Raw genomic sequence first — 19271 nt, 5'->3', positions numbered from 1 at the left:
ATCCTACATCCAGTTGTATCCATCCTTCAACACATAACCAAGAAACCTTCGGAAATCGTTTACCTCAACCTTCGAAAAGCATCCGTTATACGAGTTATGGCAATACTCCCGAACTCCCGCCCCAGTACTGGGTGGCGTCGAGGTTATCTCACCAACAACTGCATAAAAGAGATTTTCGATGTCGGTGAAACTTAAACTCAGGTATTCCAGAACTGCAACGATAAAATTGTGATGACAACACCTCGGAGCTCAACTCCCCGGGACACTGCCACAACCACTAAACGACAGAAGGCACCAAGAACAATGTTCTCGTCACAAATCGATCGGAACGATTCCAAGATACCCGCGTGATCCTAATTTTTTTTTGTGAAATTTGAGAAGAGGAGAGTCAAAACTCTACGTCAGGATGCCTTACCAGAGCGATGAAGGGACTGGGGAGTAAAAAGAATTCCTAACTCTCCGATATATAACTCCTAAATGACTCAAAACATTTTCCTAGACTCAACAACGTCAGCTAATTCGATCAAGCAGTGGGGCTCCTAAGGTCAGGAAAGGCTCTGATTACCAACTTGTAACACCCTCGATGCGGCTATATCTCCCACGTGTCGAAGCACGACATAGAGGCATAACCGCACTGAAAGCAATGTCGCAAGTGAGGTAATCTTCACAAACAACCCATGTAATACAATAGGGGAAAAGATACATAGTTGGCTTACAATCGCCACTTCACACAAATACATGAATAAAGCATTACATCATCCAAATACAATCAGGGCCCGACTACAGAGCCAAAATAAAAGAAGACTACCCCAAATGCTACACAGATCCCCGATCGACCCCAACTGGGCTCCACTACTGATCAACTGGAACGAAACAACACAAAGGACAAGGTCTTCATCGAGCTGCTCCTTGAGCTTGGTTGCGTCACCTGCTTGGTAACATCGGCACCTGCAAACTGGTTTTGGAAGTATCTGTGAGTCGCGGGGACTCAGCAATCTCACACCCTCGCGATCAAGACTATTTAAGCTTATGGGTAAGGTAAAGGTATGAGGTGGAGCTGCAGCAAGCGACTAGCATATATGGTGGCTAACATATTCGCAAAAGAGAGCGAGAAGAGAAGGCAAAAGCATGGTTGATGAACTATGATCAAGAAGTGATCCTAAAACAACCTACGTCAAGCATAACTCCACCATCATGTTCACTTCCCGGACTCCGCCGAGAAGAGACCACCACGGTAACACACGCGGTTGATGCATTTTAATTAAGGTCAACTTCAGGTTTTCTACAACCGGACATTAACAAATTCCCATCTGCCCATAACCGCGGGCACGGCTTTTGAAAGTTCAAAACCCTGCAGGGGTGTCCCAACTTAGCCCATAACAAGCTCTCACGGTCAATGAAGGATATTCCTTCTAGCGGGAAGACCCGATCAGACTCGGAATCCCGGTTACAAGACATTTCGACAATGGTAAAACAAGTCCAGCAACACCGCCCGAATGTGCCGACAAATCCCAATAGGAGCTGCACATATCTCGTTCTCAGGGCACACTCAGATGAGCTCTCCATACAACTAAAACCAAACCTCGAGTTTCCCCAAGGGGGCACTGCACAGGACTCTAGTTTGGACCAACACTCAAAGGAGCACTGGCCCGGGGGGGTTAAAATAATGATGACCCTTGAGTCTGCAGAACCCAAGGGAAAGAAAAAGGCTAGGTGGCGAATGGTAAAACCAATGTTGGGCATTGCTGGAGGAGTTTTATTCAAGGCGAACAGTCGAGGGGTTCCCATTATTACCCAACCGTGTAAGGAACGCAAAATCGGGGAACATAACACCGATATGACGGAAACTAGGGCGGCACGAGTGGAACAAAACACCGGGCATATGGCCGAGCCTTCCACCCTTTACCAAGTATATAGATGCATTAATTAAATAAGAGATATTGTGATATCCCAACAAATAAACATTTTCCAACAAGGAACAACATCTCGATGTTCCAACAAGGAACAAACTTCAATCTTCACCAGCAATTAACAATGCTATAAGAGGGGCCGAGCAAAGCGGTAACATAGCCAAACAACGGTTTGCTAGGACAAGGTGGGTTAGAGGCTTGGTTCAACAATATGGGAGGCATGATAAGCCAGTGGTAGGTATCGCAGCATAGGCAGAGCAAAAGAGCGAGCAACTAGCAAGCAAAGATAGAAGTGATTTCGAGGGTATGGTCATCTTGTCTGAAATCCCTCAAGGAAGGAGAACGAGTCCATGAAGAAGATAAACGGACGTAGTCGAACAGATCCTCACAAACACGATGATACCGGATTACCGAGACGAAGTACACCGGAAAGAAAGCAAACAACATAGTAAACATCCACCACATAAGCATGGCACGATGCGCAAACAAGTATGATGCATGTCTGGTTTAATGAAGCATGTCATGGCAAAATTGCACAAGCAATTCTACAAATTAAGTGGGGCTCAATATGCAACGAGTTGCATATTGATGAAACACCACGACAAGTTATTTAGTTCGATCTCGTTTATGTACCCAACAAGATTAAATGTTGTTAGCATGGCAAGAGGGTGAAGCAAATGAAAACTACCTATCTAGGCAAGTTTAAATGAGGCCGGAACAACAAACAACAAGTCCGGAAAAAATCCTCATATGCATATTTTTGGTTGGGTACTGATCTGCCCTAAACACAATTTTAGAGTTGTTAAACATGCAAAGTACTGCCACCATGTTAAAATAGGCATTTTTCCACCCCATTTACATATAAAGTTTATTAAATTCAGAGTTACGGTTATTTAGTTATGAATTAAAGCATTTTAGCAAGGCATTTAAGCAAATTTAAACAAACATCATTTTAAACATGGATGAAAGTTGCATATTAATAAACTAGATGAAATTCTAAGCAAGTTTCATATATAAATTATTTACATATGATGCATGATTAATAAGTTATTATATGCATGACAATGAGGGTTTTTCTGCAAAACAGTAAATCCTGGGATAATTGATTAAATCCGTCCAGAGGAAAAAATACTATAGGGCCGAATCTGCTGAACTGGGCCAACAGAGAGGAGGGGCTGCGGGGAGATCACCCATGGGCCAAGGCCCGGTCGGTGGGAGGCAAGGCTGGCAGGCTTTGGCTGGGCCTTGTAGCCGCGGCAGCCCACGCGGGCGAGCATAGGAGGCTCGCGCGGGTGTCTTGGAGCGGGTCCATGCTGGAATTGGACGAGCGCACGAGGTCAAAACGGGGAAGCGGAACTTGGCGCTGGTCGTCGTCCTCGCGTGCTCGCACGCAGAAGCAGGGGAACGGCGCGCCAGCTACCAGCACGATGCAGAGGAGGCAGCAGGCGGCGAGGAGGACCGGTCTCGACGGACTGGTGGCGGAGATCGCTGGATTTGAACGAAGACGGCGGCTGGCCGGACGGACTAGCGCGGTGGAGCTGCTCGGCCTCGAGGCGCTGCTAGATGTGGCCGACGCGTTGCGGGGAAAACAGAGGCCGGCAGGAGAGGTTCAAGGCGGTAGTGTCATGGAGGAAGACCGGCAGGGACTTGAAGCGGGGCTCCGGCAGCTCGGCGTGGTTCAGCAAGTCGGGGACGGTCGGCTTCGGCTGCGGGACACCGGTTCCCGGTGACCACGAGGCGAACTGGAGCTTGGGGAGGCATCCATGGCGTTCGAGTGACGACGGAGACTGCGCAGGAGCACGAGACGAGGAGGTCCCTGGCGTCGCTCGTGGCGGCGGCCATCCATGGCGGAGGGGCTCCTCCTGTAGGCAAACAGAGAGGGACGGAGTCGGGTGAGAGAAGATGAGAGGGATCGAGAGAAGGGAAGGGGCGAGGCTGGGCACGGCGGCTACCTGCTGGTCCGGTGGTGCTCCGATGAAGATGGAGGCGACGGGGTCAGGTGAAGGCGCGCACGGGAGGAGCTCATGCTCCTGGACGAGAGGAGGCTCGGGCGATGGGCAGAGGAGGCTGTGGATTGGGCAGTGGCGAAAATCAAGGGAGGTGGTCGGAGAGAATTCGAATTGGATAGGAGATCGAGGGGTGGAGGCTCGGGTGCTGGTTGGAGGGAGATGGATCTGGGAGGATCCCGATGAAGATGCGAGAGACTGGCGGTGGAGGAGGGATTGGATGGATGGGACTGACTAGGCTAGGGTTTGACTGTTTATATAGGTAGGGGATTAGGTTTGGGGGTATCTCGTCCCTCCGATTGAAAATGGACGGTCGAGAAAAATAGGTTAGGTAGCCCAAAGATAAAAACGGAGATGTTTTGTAGATGTTCGGAGATGATCCGAATCCAATGGTGACGACTGCCCGGGTCGGGTCTGGGACATTTTTGGATGCGCACGTGAGGGGTTCGATGCACTGTGCAGAGAGGGTTTCGGACCGTGCGGTCGCAGCGGACAACTCCGGAAGCGAAGAGGGGAAGGAGGATGGACTAGGTGGGCTGTGGCGAGACTGCGAGGGGGAGAAGAGAGAGAGAGAGACCCGGCAACAGTTTTCGGAGACCGAAAACGTCCGACGATAGACCGACTATATTGTCGCTATAGTTAATCGTTGGAGCATCAAACGAACTCCGAATGCGATGAAACTTGACAGGCGGTCTATCTACACTATAATAAGACCACACGCCAACTTTCATCCCATTCCGAGAACATTTTCCGGCCACTTATAAAATACTATTTCGGACATGCCGCGGGCGCGTGCAAGTGTGTCTAGACTCAGAACGGACAACGGAAGGAACGGGGAGAACTCGGACGGATGCAAGTTTTGAAAACATGATGATGCAATACACATGATGACATGACAAGATGCAACACGCAAGCGAATGACATGCCAACAACAGCGAATAACTGAAAGACACCTGGCACGTCGGTCTCGGGGCGTCACAACCCCGCAACTTAGATACTATGGTGATACGAGTTTTTACACCGTTGGAAGTGAGATCCAATGGCTTGGGAGTAGTCTTTGTAATTATGCGCAATTTCCTAACTCTCCAAAGGTTTTTTGCAAATAAAACATTCAGGCCTCGTGTGTGCCGCTGTATCTTCGATCGAACGGCTCCCAGGTGCTCATATTAGGTGCTCCCCGTAGCTTAATTACCCGCTACGGTGATTGGAGTAGTTGTGGGCCGAATGCTACGAAAATATAATCTAAACCGACCAGAATAAATGCCTACACAAATTAATCCAAGGTTGGAGTGCCCCTCGCAATGTAAATAACTCCGGCCTTGCGAGGGATGGAGAGGTAGTAGCTTCAACGCGTGGAAGATACAGTGTGAGAAAGTGAGGTCAATCGAGAGACATATAGATAGAGAGACAAAGTGAGTGTGGTCCGACATTCATTGAACAAATATATATGCTCTGGAGAGATATTGTCCGATTGAGCTTTTTGGCAAGGGTGAGGGCTGTAAGATAGAGCTTGAGAGATGATCCAGTCACAGACGTGTAGATATATTTTTTGCGTGAGAGGAAGCAAGGTCAACCGATCACATAGGGTCGCCATGCGATCGAAAGAGTGAGACGGGTTGGATAGAGTGACCTAGATAGACGATGTGCGTGAGAGAGTATACAATGTGAATAGGTCGAATTGGGCTCAACATGGTGATATATCGCTTTTGTCCAAGAAAGAGCAAGGTCAATCGAGACATACAGAGAGAGAGAGAGAGAGAGAGATTGAGTGAGCGTGGCCCACCATGAGGTCGAAAGAGTGGTGGCGGCTTGGATGGACTGACCTAGATAGACAATCTGCGTGAGAGAGTATAGAGTATGTCGATCGAGACCCGAGCAGGGAGATATATCATTTGTGTGTGAAAGAAAACGAGGTTAAACGAGACTCACATAAAGAGAGCGAGATTGAGCGAGTGTGGCCCACCGTGTGGAAGAAAGAGTGAGACAGTCTCGAGGGAGTGACCTAGATATACAACGTGCGTGTGTGCGCATGCACGAGAGGTTGGGGGGCTAGATAGGCAATGCATGTATTTAGCGCGAGAGGGTGAGAGGGAGAGGGGGCAGAGAGAGAGAGAGCTCGGCATGGAGTGCAATGGCGGGTGTGTGAGGTAAATACATTTGGTAACAGTGTGGAAAAAGGGGTTGATGTGTAGTTGAGAGACTAAGAGATCGAAACATGGAGAGAAATAATGAACGTGTGTTGGAAACCGATAGCTTCCTAAGGTGGTTAGGAGAGGAAGATTGACCGATACAGGAAGTATGTAGGGTTTGTGCGGGGGGGGGGGCTAAAAACAACATTTGAATGTACATAGTACGAGACTTAATATCGATGTTTCAATTCAGTGTACATTGTAAGATTTGAACCGAGGACCAGGCATACAGGTAATTATTTCGAATTCGTGCCATACTAAGTTTCGAAAAGTTGACATTGACTCAGTTTGTTGTGCTATTTTGCAGGTCATATGTTTGAATCCATCCAAAAGTTTTCTCACTACCATGGTGTTCATCATATACATATGAATTTGTATTAAAAAAGTAGCGTGGATACAGTGAAATGCGAAATCCACGTTAGAATTGGAGATCGCTACGTGACACACACACCTCTAATTCAAATAACTAACTACGTGACACACACTCTAATTCAAATAACTAATTATGTGACACACACTCTAATCCATGTTAGCGTGGGTACCGTTTCGATTTTTTTCAAATAACTCCTCATTAATTAATTTATAGTACTCCGTCTGTTCACTTTTATAAGACTTTGAAGACATTTCAGACAATGTGCAAAACAGTTCATTTTAAGTTGTCTGAAACGACTTACAAAAGTGAAGGGATGGAGTATCTCGTTTCGAATGACTAATTATTGCCAGGAAAACACGGGCATGGTAATACATACAGATTCGTTTGCAAATGAAAGAAGATTCGTTTGCATTCTCAAATGTAGGCGCACCAGGCAAACCAAGGTCGTGTCGGGGTGGACGCTGCTTCGGTGCCTTAAAGGCAACTGCCTTTGGGTCACTGACATGTGGGCCAGCCACCTGTTGGGCCCATATGTCGTGGACACAAAGGCAGGTGCCTTAAGACACCGAAGCATGGTCCTGTCGGGGTGGTCGCGTGTGTCGGACGGACGCGTAGCACCCAGCCACCCACCCCCTCCCCCCACAAAAAAAGGACGACGACAATATAAGTTCGCGCTTCCACGTTTCGGATTGAAATATCTGGCGGCCCCAATTCCAGCCCTGCAAAATCTCTCTTCTCCACCATCCCCTTCCACGCCCAGATTGCTCAAATCCCTAATTCGCCGCCAACCCTCGAATCGCCCCTCGTGTCGTCTCTTTCCCCACCATTCCCCACCTCTGTGCCGGACGACGACGATGAAGACGACGGTCGCGCTTCACCACCGCACCGGAGCTACCTCATCTACGCCCTCGTCCACCGCACCGGGTGGTCCACCGACAAAGTTGGCCGCCGCAACTGACGTGCCTCACGGACACCGAGTTCCACCGCATCAGGTGCACTTCACCGACGTCGTCTCCCAGCTCATTGGGGCTACTTCATCGAGCACATCGTCGCACCTCCGGTCCCCGAGGCCGTTGGGGCTTCACCAACGGTCTCGTCCACCGCATCGTAGCGCTCCGCTGCCACTCAAGATTTGCATCCGTGCGCGGCCAGCCAACGCTCGCGCATCACCCTCAACGGCTCTGAAGTGACCCGCACTCTAGCTAGGCGAGCATGCCCAAACACCGGCCCAAACTAGGTATCCACACATCACTCCCTTGTGCACTGTTCCGACGATGTTTGTATATCCTTTCACTGCTCTCTTAGCTTACCTGCCTATGCAACTCTGACCTTAACTCTTATTTCTTCTGGAGATATCATCTGAAACAAGCAAATCCATATTTTAGCGAAGCATGACGGCGCTACGGGATCTGGTACACATCCTGCACACCTGTATAACCTTGTAAGTATCTGTCCTCCGGTACAACATCAAGGTTGATTCCTCTTATTTGATCAACCATTCGCCGTGTAAAAAATGCAGAGGGGGATGCAAGGAGCACAAGGCCTGCACATTCAAGCAAGTGGTAACATGAACTTGTACATGGAACATCCCAAGCGCAAGTAGAGCTGCAGTGAGCCTATACAACGAGCTAGCGTATGTCCCTGTATTTTATTTAATTCATACTAGCATTCGTGTATGATTTGTGTGCAGTGGCTGATCCACGAATTCAGGTTACCAAGGGCGAACATTTAACTTAAACGATACGAAGGCACTTGCACTCTGGAAATCAACATAACTTGAGAAATGTGAAGCTACATGCACTTTGAAAACCAGCTAATGATCCAAAGTAGTTCATATTATAAACACTAAATGATGCAAGCACCAAAAAACACAAAATGCAACATGGTGTACAAGGACTACAAACATGGTCTGTACCTGCTTGAATTATTCGTTCTCTGGCTGAAAATATCGAAGTGTAATTGCACGTATAACCAGTGCGCAAACTGCATATCAATATATCTATCCTGCACAAGTATGCCAATAGTTTCAAACAACATATTAGAAAAGTATTTATGCTATGTTGTCATGATACGGGGACTTTCTGGTAGATGGCCTCGACGTTTCCTCAAGCTGTCAAAATGCACTATAATTTGCTTGTCATCAATGCCTGCAAGTCTCTGTCTCTCTCAACATAGTAGATCATCATTAGACACTAAATCCTTCAATGAGCTTGCAAAATGCTTGCATTAGATCCCTCATTAGACACTATATGTTCATCACCAGGAGCATGTAAAATGTTTGCATCAAATCCTTCATTAGTAGTCTGTTCATTAGACACTTCAGGCTCAAGAACAACATGAGCTTGTATGTTTGCACCGGAAACTTGATTAGATACATCAGATTCAGTCAGTTCAGTATTGATTGGGGGAGTTATAAAATAAGTAGAAATTGGTTTCATTTTCTCATAGATTCCCTACATACAAGCAGTTTTAAAACACCGTCAGGTTTAACTATTGGCCAGAAATTGAAGAGTTGAATTAGATATAATCAGGGATGTGATGTACCTGCTCGTTGCGCATGCCACTCTTGCAAGCTGCGACTGTCCGTTTGCGCAAGCTCGATGCCATGCCCGTGCTGCCGCCGCTGCCTCCCACGCAGGATACACCCAGGGTTGGATCTTCATCTTCTTGTCCTTCCGTTTGCTTGAAGCCCGGCGACCGCCCTCCAACGAGGGCGCGAGGAAGTGTTGTGTCGGTCTGTCCAGCGGCGGCTAGGTTAGGAGCGAACCAGACTGGAGGCTGGAGCGAATGAATTGGGATTTTTCCTGCTGTCGATCGATACGGAGGCGCTCGTTTGGGCCGCGAGCCTGCTATAGGTCCTGCCTTGCACTTATGTTATTGGCCCATCCAAATTGAAACATTTTTCTTCATTTTTTACATTGCATGCTCGTGCGTTGGGATGAAAAAAACTAGCATGGGCCAACCTGGACGACTCAAACTAGGTGCACACTTTCCAGCCACCTGAGGCGGCCGCCCATACCAGCCCCTATGGTGGTGTCGCCCCTTTTTGCGTGTATGATTGGATAGTGAAAAATATTTCAGTGGCGCTTTTGATTTTCCCGCAGAATGGTTGAATTGCTTGTTTCTATGAACTGAGTTCGCCAATAATGTGAAGGATGCCAATCTTTTGATCCTGTTGTAGATTGCTTAGATCTCAATATGCCAAAAGTAATCGCATGAAATATACAGTAAAAGCCAGTGTGATGTGTTTGGCTACAACTAGTCTGACTACACGTCCTCATATAACATATCAAGGACGCACCATCTTACCAGATTAACCATTCGACTTACCCATGCAGTGTGGGAAGAAAGAAGTATTGGGACTGCGTATCCAAGCAATTGATGCCATGGACTCCGTCGTACAACCTTGTAAGCGAAAAAGAAGTTGTAGTGTGCCTGTACAAAGAACTAGCGTAACTTCAGTTACCTGCTTCTCAGAATTTTAGTTAGCCACTTATTGCAAAATTGTTCAATTACGTTGCTTGGCTTAATTTAGTTTGCTAATGATTACATAATGGCACAGCCTGTTAATCATATTGTAGACTGCGCCTATCTATGTGTTTGATACTTACCGTTAAGAATTACCTGTTTGCCTTAACTTAAATATCTACTTGTTTGTTTAACTGCTTTGCTGCTGCAACAGCGGGTTACAATGATGTTAATAACTACTTTTCAGCATCAAACTGAAACTCTTTAATTCCTTGTTTGTTTAACTGGTTTGCTATTATAACTCCTAGTTGAGATGTTTTGCTAACTTCAACTTTTCTGAATCCAATCAGAACTTTAATGGCAAAACAGGTTAGCCCAAGATCAAAGAGCGAGGTCCCCATGGACGTTGTATCATCCCACAGCAGTGGCACCGGCCCAATCGTGCATTATGAATTGCCAACTGTTGATGCTCTAGAGGCTAAACTAGTGGTAGAAAGAGATTCTGCTTCTGCACTTAGAGATGAAGTTGACATGTTGAGGAAGCAAACAGCACAATCACAAGTAGTACTCAAGACAACCATTAAATATTTGGTGGATTTCAAAACGAAGCAAGCTGAGACTGACCAGATTGTTAAGGTCCTGAAGGAAAAAAGGAAATTAAATTCCTACTTGGTAAATCATAGGTGAAATGTTCTTTCCATGGTTGAATAACCTTTGTGTTGTCTGTTCATGTAATCAATCAAACCATTTGTTTTAGAGATCATGTAATAATTGTTTTTTTTGTTTGTAATTTTATTTGAGCACAAGTCAGTATTAATTGATAAGACTCGGAGACATTTCATTTGGATTGATGTGCCAGACCTAGAAATATGCCAATCAGGATGAATGTGCATTCAGCAATAGTAGTATAGATGGACCATAAGTGGCATGCATCGGAAAGGGCCAAGATGCTAGCTAAAAAAAGGATGCTGTTGTAGCCAAAAAAAGTACAGCGACCTGGCTTATGTATGTTAGTTGATATTATTGATCCATATACCCTATAAGTGTTTATATGTCTGTTAGTTCCGTACATTCTTGGTTGATTGACTCGGTATTTGAATCTTGATACATCGCTTGTGTACATATCTAAATGGAGTACACATTATGCTCCGTGTGACATTTGAGTTGGACATGAAGTGTTCCAAATATTTGAATTCACCTTAAACTGGATTCTAGTTTCTGAATTTGAGTATCGGCATTTGTAAACCATATTCATATATGACAGTGGAATACATCTTTGTCGTCCTTTTGAAGATATATAAAAACACATAGAATGATTTATAAAGATTCATATAGGAATACAAAATGGATTCGAATTTAGTTGCCAGGGTAAACGTGGATGCTTATTGTCCCAAAATTCGAAAGAAACAGCAAAATGTCCACTCCCACATCGGCTGCCCGAAGCCAAGTGTTTGGGAGATGGAAATTACTGTCTACCCATTACACGGACAATCCATCGGCCCGATTTCCACTGCTCTAAATAGGGGTAGGTTAGTAACTTCAATTAGACATGACACGACCGCCTCTGAGCCCATTCCGACACGATGGGCATCAAACATGGGCGGCAAAACTCATTTGATTCAAGCTCGTCCGAAAGACCTCTGTTTCTCCCTCCATTCCCCATTCATACACGGTGGGCGGCAAAACACCCTCTCCTCGTCCGAAATAGATGTAGGCTAATATTTTAAATAGGGGCAGATGTGTAACTTCCATCAGACGTGACACAACCGCCCTACCTGTCAACCCCGTTCATACACCGTGGGCGCCAACCGTGGGCGGCAAAACACCCTCTCCTCGCCCGAAATAGTTACCGGCAAATATTTGGGACATGCGAGATTACCGTTCTATCCCCAACCGACGAGATGTCCAAATTTGAAATGGGGGATAAGTTTGTAACTTTCCCATATTTCAGACAGGCGCGTCCCAAAAACATGGTTCTCCGTACCTCTCCCTCCATTTTCCCATTCATACACCTTCCGCACTAGAACACCCAATTCCCACACCAGCCTCCGTCTGCCACCCCATCCATCGCCGCCGTCCTCCACCACATCCATCGCCACGTCCTCCACCATGCCGGAGCGCCTACCAAGACCGCGTCGTCCACTGCTAGAGATGGACGTTTCTCATCCACAACGACGAACCAATAGCCTTGCATCGCGTCCTCTCGCTTCATCGTTGCCGTCGTCCTCTTTGACGGGGCCGCTCACACGACCTTCTCTTCCACCGCAACGGGACTTATCCCCCGATGCACCCGTATACCGTCACAGATCTGCTTCAACGCCACCAACAGCCATCGCACCCCTAATGCCTACACGGCGCCGCAAGAGCGGTGGTACTTCATATCTCCTCAACTTTTTGATCTCAACCAGAAAATAGTTCTTAACTTGGTTACTCTACTTTCTTTTCAGCTCTTAGAATTTAGTTCTTAGTTCGAAGCAAACAATGGATGCTAAATATCATTTCTCCGGTTTGCAGCTTCAAATCTGCCATGGCACGGCCATAATACGGTTTAATTGATCATGCTTAGGGTTTAATTGATCATGTTGGTTCCGTGGTGGTTTCTTTAATAGAAATCAGAGGGGAAACCCTCTTTTGCTAAAAAATATATGCTTAGAGTTTCCCCCTTTTATGATCACTATACGATCAGAATACATGCTTCGTGTCATAATAACACTGCTCCACCCATCAAGCTAAACAAGCTTAGTTGTTCAAATACGAATCTGATATTATTAAAACAGAGTTGTTAAATTGGTCAGCTAAATGTTCCTAAATTAGTTTTGAAAATGCATGTTCGCCGCTCGGGTGTGTATCTCTGTGTGTGGTCTAGTCAGCACGGTTGGGGAGGTGAACTTTGCATATGCAGGTGTTTATAGGGAGACACTCTCCGAGTTGAAACCACAATGCATTCCATAGATAATCTGACTACTTTTTATGTTTTCATGAATCTCAGATTCTGAACAGCATCATAATGATTATGAGCTTGCGCGCATGAAAAGAATAAAGCAGAACAATGCCATGGCTATCAAATTTGGCATTAAGGGACTAAAATCAAGTCTGGATGCAATGCAATGCAAACACTCTCCACCTACAAATTCATGCTCAGAATATGATCCTAACAGTGATTCTGAGGTAGAGGGAGACCTAAGTCAATGTAGCTCCCTAGTGGAGGAGTCAGAGGAAGATGCCCTATCTTATTCACCCATCAAGGTACTTGCTCTAACTTTCCAAGGTTACATTGCTCGCACATATCTTGCAACTGATGCTTTGCATTGCTTCTACTTTGTTGAACTACCATTAGCTTAGTTTACACATCGTGTATGTGAATACGCCCTGCCTATCCATTTTCAGTACATATTCCATCTGTCATCATACCATATTTATCCATTCAAATGTTGTTCTTATGTATCAGATGTTCAAAAGGAAGAGGGTGATTGCTGATCGTGGAGGAGCACAAGCAAAGTATTTGGAAAAGGTAGTGGCACCTGATAAATCAAATAGCCCATTAGGTGTAGTTGCAATATCACCCGACCCACAAAATACCCCAACTCTAGCAGACTCTAGCCCTACTACACTGGTCATTTCTGATGCCCCAACTCAGCAGACCCCAACTGCAGCAAATAGTATGATTATGCCAGTTGACATAGCACCATCTCTACGATGCAAAACCCCCATTCCAGCAAAGAGTACACCAAATCCAGTTGCCAAATCCCTTTTTGAACCAGAGAGATCCCCAATTGCAGCAAATAGGACCCCTGTTCCATTTCTTCCCAGTTTAGAAGACGAAGCTTATGTTGTTGTCAGGAACTTTGTGCGCATCTTTCCTTCATGGAAAGATTATACCACAGACACAGAATAATTTCCAGTCTTCCTCCGCAACTTACGCGTAAATAATGTACTAATGTTATTCATGGTCATTACTGCATATGTTTCTGCTGACAGAAGACACAAGATTTCATTGTTTTAAATAGGCGAGGCACAAACTGGATTGTAATGACAAGCAAGGGTTGGTTGCGCTTTTCATGCACTCGTTGATGAAATATCGTTCCTACCTGAGGCAAGCGCACTTCGATGGCAAGCCTCTGAACGAAATTTCTGTAAAGTCTCCGGCGGTACATTTATCCGACGGTGACTGGAATAATCTTGTTACATATTGGTCTCGGCTGCAGCGTAAGGTACTGTCTATGATATCACATCACAATTTGAACTACATTTCTGCATTTGCCTTAATGTCTCACTTGTATGAAAACTGTTAGCAGAAGAACATTCGTTCTCAAGGGACCACAGAATCTCGCAACTATAATGCACACAACATTGCTCTTGTGAGTACCTCTTGCCCTGTATGACCATACTTACTTTCATAGCTGTTTGATTATGTAGCATCATTGCACATGTTAGCCTCGTAATCGTCCATTTGGTGGACATTATAAGATCCGTATGGACTCTTACATAAATTTAGAATCAACCCAATGCTTTTGAAGAGGTTTAGCTCTGCAGTCCTCTTGTAAGGACTGAACGTGGTCTATCACTGTACTTACATTAACAGCTACTCCCTCCGTCCCATAATATAAGAATGTTTTGTACAATATACCAGTGTTCAAAACACTCTTGTATTATGGGAAGAGGGATTGGTTCATTTTGTAGCATTCTGCATCTTATCTCCCTTGCCCACCATTTACTAAAAAAGATCAGATCTATATTTAATCTTACCAACAAGTAGAATACACAAACAATGCCAGGGCAGAAGTGTAGCCCATTGCTCTTGTCAGTACATTTTGTCCTGTAACGCTTGTACTTCCAGGGATTGGTAGTTGATTATGTAGCATCAATCTGCATCTTATCTTCATTATCCTCTATCCCTTCCAGTATTATCATATCTATAATTACTCTCTACAAAATGTAGAGTACAGGCAATGCTTATGAAGAAGATTCTGTGCTGAAATTCTTGAGTTATCCTTCCCTTGCCATGGAGAAGGGCATTATAAAGCCGGTGTTAACTATTAATGTAAGTGAGTCCTTCTAAAGCCTTTATCCTCAACTGCTGTTTAATTTGCTCATACTCCCTATCGTTTACTGCTATTTAATTTGCTGTTTCTACCAAAATGCATGTTCGTAAGAACCGTAAGTTCTAAGTTTTACTTGTAAAACCAAATTCCTTATTCATACCATGCACATTACTTAATACTCCCTATATGTATGCTTGTTTTTGTGGATCTATAATCCAGTGTGTGGTGAAGCAGCCCACGTTTGCACCTTGTCATCTCCTGTTTTATCTTACTGATGTGGCTGATGATATGAACAACATGCCATGCACATTATCCAAAATAGATACAATGATTTTCTTTGCCCTTCATCTACGCTTGTTATGTTGACATGGTAATCCAGTAGTGTGGTGAAGCTCCCCGCATTATGAACAATGCCAAATTATGCTATTGATATTTTGAACATACTCTTTATTTTCTAATTTGAAATTGGATAGAATTGACAGAATAGTTATCATCTTTGTTTATACACGTGCAAAACATGTCATCTCTCTGCTTTGTTTCAGGGTGATATGCCTGATGGCATGCACAAGTCTGCTGAAGGCTGTGAGACAAACCCAACATATATTGCAGCAAAGAAGGCAAAACATCTTGAAGATAGCGAGACAACCCCAAAGTCTTGTCTTGATGCAGTGTTCAAGTTACTCGAGACTAACAGTCAGACAAGCTCACAGAATTCATTGTCTGAATTAGTTCGACTTCTTCAGTCCCAAGTTCTAGCAGAAAGGAATTCTGCAACTCAACTTCAACTTGAAGTCCTATCTCTAAGAAATATTGCGGAGAACACCAATGAGAACCTCATCGCTAAACAGCTACACCTGGAAGCTATGACCGACATGCTAGGCCGGTCTCACAGCCTTGCTCAGCAGCTTGCGCAGCAGTTCCCCCGCAAGGCTAACCTTTCTTGAACTGTCCTGGAAGTGGTCTCGGTTCAGTATTATTTTTTTACGCTGCAATGGTGCCCAGTTTTTGTAATCTGCTTCTTCGTTGCGCTTTATGATCACTAGTGGGGAACTTTGATGCCCAGTGGATGTAATATACCTTAAATCCTTTATTGTGTAGTGTAGGTTTATTCTTAGTTACTATGCTGTAATTTCTTTATTGTATAGAGTAGGTTTGTTCTTAATTCCTACTAGTTACGCAGCAGCCCGAAATGAACCCCGGCCCATGATTGTGTGAATCAAATCACGGGCTTTTAACAGGCCAAAATTGTCTGGGCCCTTGTTTGGCCCAATCAGATATCGGCTACGAGCAGGCCGGATGCAAACCGGGCCGTAGTAAGGCCCAACTATATGACGGGCTTTTAACAGGCCGAATTTAATATAGGGCCGAAATGTTAAACGGGCCCTTAACATGCCAAAACTAATATCAGGCCGAATTACTAAGTGGGCCTTTAGCAAGTGGGCCCAAAAGCATAGTGTCCAGTTGACGGGTCGATTCTGATATGGGCCATACTTGAGCCCAAAGCCTCTGAATGGGCCGGACCTGATCTGGGCCGTAATTTGGCCCAGAACGTGGTAGGCTTTTAACGGGCCGGATCTCATATGGGCCACTATTAGGCCCGGAGCGTGGCAGGCCATTAATGGACCGAATCAAATATGGGCCGGCATTTGGCCCAAAACATGGCAGCCAGTTAATGAGCCGGCCTACTAGGGTCCTCAAAATCTTGTGGGCCTACAGCTGGGCCGGCCCATTAATGTCGGCGAAATCTCGTGGGCCTTTAGTTGGGCCGGCCCATTATGACCCGCAAGAATCTTGTGGGCCTTTACCTGGGCCGGCCCATTATGGCACAAAAAATTTCGTGGGCCTTTACCTGGGCCGGCCCATTATGGCCCGCAAAATCTTGTGGGCCTTTAGCTGGGCCAGCCCATTATGGTCCGCGAAATTTCGTGGGCCTTTAGGTGAGCCGGCCCATTATGGTCCGCAAAATCTTGTGGGCCTCTAGTTGGGCCGGCCCATTTAAACTTGTTGGGCCGTGCCACGTGTCGACGTATCATAGGCGCCTTCTGTCCAGTGAGTGGATGACATCTGTCCCGACGATGAGCCGACACGTGTTTCCTCTAGCCAATGATGATTTTACATGTGGAAAATCCCCATTGGTCGGGGCTGTTAACGGGTTATCGGATACAAAAGCTGACCCGATAGCTTAACGGCGTTCCGTTACGGTGGATGCCACGTGTCAGTCACCCTTGACGAAAGCACTTCTGTGATGCGCGATTTATCGTCATGGAAGTGGACACTTCCGTGATGATAATTTTGGTAATGTCATGGAACACTTCTACGACAGCACAGGTATGACTATCTTGATTCTGTCATAAATTTGTCATGGATGTATATGCATGACAAAAAAAGCGACCTACTATGACAAACACGTATCATCACGGAAGTGTATTTTTTTAGTGCGCCGTACCCTCCTTCCTCTTCTTCGCCGAAGATGTCAGCCTGATCAACCAAGGGCGAGCGTCAAGAAATAACAAGTACCAGCAGGGACAAAGCGAAGTTCGAGACACCTACCGGTCCACCGCGAGGTACTCCACCTTTCGCTTGTGAAGCTTGAGGCCTGACAGCATCGGGGCCTGAGGGGCAGGCGTTCGGGTTCCGGCGGCGCCATGCGGTGCGGAGGCAGAACCGGATCCAGCCCCAGGAGGTGTTGGGGTGGAGGCGGCACCACGGTCCACCAGCGACGACCTATCCTTCGTCGGGACGAGGGGTTGCTCCTTTCCTCCTTGGTAGGCGTCGGCCTCGGCATCATCAGGAAGGGCATGGAGAATCTTGTCCTTGCTCGGAGGGGAGGTCTCCCCCACCTCTTCCGAAGTTTCCTCCGAGTCCACCTCCTCTTCCCCCTCACTGTTGGACTCGCCAGAAGACACCTCCACTGGTTTCTGCACCGTAGGAGCTCCCGATAACACCGGAGACACCAGCCCCCGCGCATCAAAAGTCGGCCTGGAGACGATGAATTCCTCCCGGTCCCTGCGTTGAAACAGGGGAATGAAGGCGCTAGGCTGGTACTCCTGGTTGTCTCCGAGGCAGCGTGGGAAGCGGAGACGCCCACGTCCAATCAACCGCCATGCGTCAACCGAGGCCGCAGGCTTCTGGGGCCCGCGGTGCTCCGAACTTCACCCTTGGCTTCGCCGCGAAGCCAAGCCCGTGCGCACCTTGGGCCCGGGGGCTACTGTCGGCGTTCTGGGAACGGGGGTCCCCAGACTTGCCTGCCCGCGGCCCACGGCGTGGCCAAGCAGCAGGCCGTATGGCCCATCTTCATCAACAAAGCATCCAAGAATCTCGCGAGGGTCCAAGCCTCGCGAGGCGGACGACGCAAGACCTCCTCCTGAGCGGCCTAGTCAGGCAGGCTCGCGAGGGGCGGAGATATCAAGGCGAGGCAAACCTCACGAGGCTCTCGTGACGTGAGCCATGACGATCGACACCAGGCGGGCGCCAGCGCGCGCGGCGTCCTTGTTTCCTCTTTGGTGCAAAGGAGGCAAGCGCAGCCGCGGAGTACCGAGGCATCAGGCAAGTTCTGGTGCAACAAGACCAATACCAAGGACTACAGGACGGAGGTCATCGTGGAGCCCAAGACGGCATCACCACCACAGCCTTTCACAGGTGAAGACCGCTTTTGTCAGGATAGCTTGTACTAGCCGTCCCCCTTCAAATTTGCCCGCCGTTGTTGGCTCCCTTCCCACTCGATATTTGGGAAGAGGACTAGGGCCTCTATAAATAGGACTAGCCACCATAGTGGATGGGGATCATCTCATCTTAGCTTGAGGGAACCTACACACCGCAAGTTCATACGCCCAAGAACACCTCAACCTCAGGAGGCTGTTCTTCCCTTGTATTGTTCATCATCAGCCCAAGAGGCAATCCACCACCATCACACTGGAGTAGGGTATTACACCACAACTGTGGCCCGAACCAGTATAAACCCCGTGTCTTTCTATGTTGTGAGTTCGTTGAGTTCGTCCGCAAGATCTTATCGAGCTAGAGCGTAGATCGGTAGGAGGGAAAGACTTCACGCGCACCCCAGTGTTCGAACCTTAAGGGTTAGCCGGAGCTCCACATCCGACACAAACTATGGTCTCAGTCATTGAAACAATTGCAATTTATCATAACATCGGAAAGAGTCAATTTAAGAGCTTTTCAGCAAGTCCACATACTCAACTATCATTTAATCTTTCACAATTGCTAACACTCACGCGATACTTATGGATTCAAAGTTTCAATCGGACACAAAGAAAGATAGGGGCTTA

The sequence above is a fragment of the Triticum urartu genome, chromosome 2A (assembly GCF_056163025.1).
Source record: "Triticum urartu cultivar PI428250 chromosome 2A, HENAU_Tu73, whole genome shotgun sequence".
NCBI lineage: Eukaryota > Viridiplantae > Streptophyta > Magnoliopsida > Poales > Poaceae > Triticum > Triticum urartu.
Note: the sequence above shows the minus strand (reverse complement) of the source record.